Below are 1,872 nucleotides of genomic sequence, written 5' to 3'. Positions count from 1 at the left end.
GCGTTTGGGCGATTTTTTGGATATCGGGCGAGTGCCGGGGGAAGGGCCGGGGGAGAAGGTATGATTATTTGAATGAGAGTTAATTGATGGGGCTGGTCATGATTAATTGAACGAGAAATGATTGATGTGGTGATGGTGGGGTTAGGGGGGGTGGGTGCATGCATGCAAGGAGGGTGTGTAGTTGGGCAAAAAGAAATAAGAATGCGTTACTCGGTATTCCCGTGTGGTCCCCCCCACCCACAGTACTAAACCCAAGCCCTCATGCTGCTTGACTTCCGAGAGCGAGACGGGATCGGGTATTTTCAGCATAGGATGAACCGCATTCGATGTATGAGAGTGTGCGTGGTAGTCATGTGGTGGAGGGCGAGGGCGAAGAGCGGTCGCAGAATGGGTTCCGACCAGGAGATGGCGATCGGGTGATTGAGGCAAGATGTGGCTGCATCCGGCGGGTTGCGGCTGTGAGTGGGCTCTGATCTGTGAGTGGGATAGAGGTGCTTGCATTGCTGAGTCTCACCTTGTTCGGTTCCTTCTGTGCGATGTGGCGAGAACCACAGCTCGCCGACGTCCACGGCCTCCATACGTACATGCACAACTGCGCTGACAACCATCATGGACTTTAAATCTCAAGGTCATCTCGGCTTTGTTGACTCGATCGAGGATGCGCTCGAGACGCTTCCGGAGAGCCCGGCCGTTACCTTCTCCAACAACGTCTACGGCGTTTGGCGCGGTAGCGATCAGACGGCCGACGTCGTTGTGGCTGCGGTGGCGTACAAGCGCCGCGCCCTTGTGCCGATCAAAGTCGGTGGCTGCCCAAACGACAAGAACATCACTAGCAAGGCGTTGATCGCCATCGGCGGGTCGTGCATCTTGCTCAAGTTGGTGGATGCATCGAGAACCGCGGCCGTGGCCGACCAGTGGTCAGGGTGAGGAAGCGATCGGCCAGTCGTATGCAAGTTGAGATGGCGATGGAAGGCGGGCATCAGCTTTGTTGAGTGCACAGTGGGGGTTCATGGCAGCCAGCTCGCCGACGAGGGATCTGCGGTCGTCCGACTCGGGGGAGGTGAGGCCCATGGGATCGGGGTCGTTTGTGGTTGGCTTTTAGCGTCGGCCTTGGGGGCGTCGGATGGGTGGCTGAGGAGGCGATTGGAGGCCGATGCGAAGGTGAGGTGGTAGATCGGGCTGGAGAGGATGTCCAGCATACGTGTGTGTGTGTGGCCATGTGCTCGTTTGCTGGGAGCTGGCGCGGCATGTGCGGCTCGGGTTTGGCGATGGGAGAGGGGATGGCTGGTGTCCGACTGAGGCATGGATGTGGTCAGAGTGTGCGCGATCTGGCGACGACGAGTCTGTGGAGGGGTGATGGCATGTGCTCGCTGTCGTCGAGCAACCGGATGTCCCATTCATCTGGGCGGAGCAGGACAGGGCGTTGTTGCTTCCGCTGTTAGCTTGATGGCGAGCTGGAACCGCAGCGCGCTCTTGACGAAGAACGACGACGTTGCATCGACCACCAGGGCGGTGATGCCCAGGCTGCCGTGCGGCTGCGGTGGACGGAGCGTGATCGGCTTGTTGTTTGCCCAGCCCATGAACGGCGGCGTGGCAGTCGGCATGCGCAACGCCTCGATGGCAGAGATCAGATTGCGGCCGCGGGGCGTGAGCCAGGGTGCGTGTGCGGGCGGCGGCGATGAGGACAACGAGCGAGGGACATGGGTGGAAGGTACGTCGTTGTCAGGCACAGGTAGAGGTAGCACGACCCCCAGCAACGAAGAGCTGGCCGGCTGACCTCGCTTGATCGAGGACGGTAAGGAGGACTGGCCGAGGCGGTGGGGAGCTGGCGGGGGAGATCGGAATAAAGGAGGACAGTATTGATGTGCGATG

The 1,872-nt window shown here is 59.9% G+C and overlaps 1 non-coding gene across 1 annotated transcript; it reads right to left on the bottom strand.

Moving 5' to 3' along the window:
• Positions 1 to 198: 198 nt before the first annotated feature.
• Positions 199 to 320, bottom strand: AMSG_20097. Its single transcript, XR_001290153.1, has one exon. It is a non-coding gene; the product is annotated as a 5S ribosomal RNA (ribosomal RNA).
• Positions 321 to 1,872: the final 1,552 nt, after the last annotated feature.

The sequence above is a fragment of the Thecamonas trahens genome (genome assembly GCF_000142905.1).
Source record: "Thecamonas trahens ATCC 50062 unplaced genomic scaffold supercont1.49, whole genome shotgun sequence".
Classification (NCBI taxonomy): Eukaryota; order Apusomonadida; family Apusomonadidae; genus Thecamonas; species Thecamonas trahens.
This window is presented reverse-complemented; position numbering and strand designations above follow the sequence as displayed.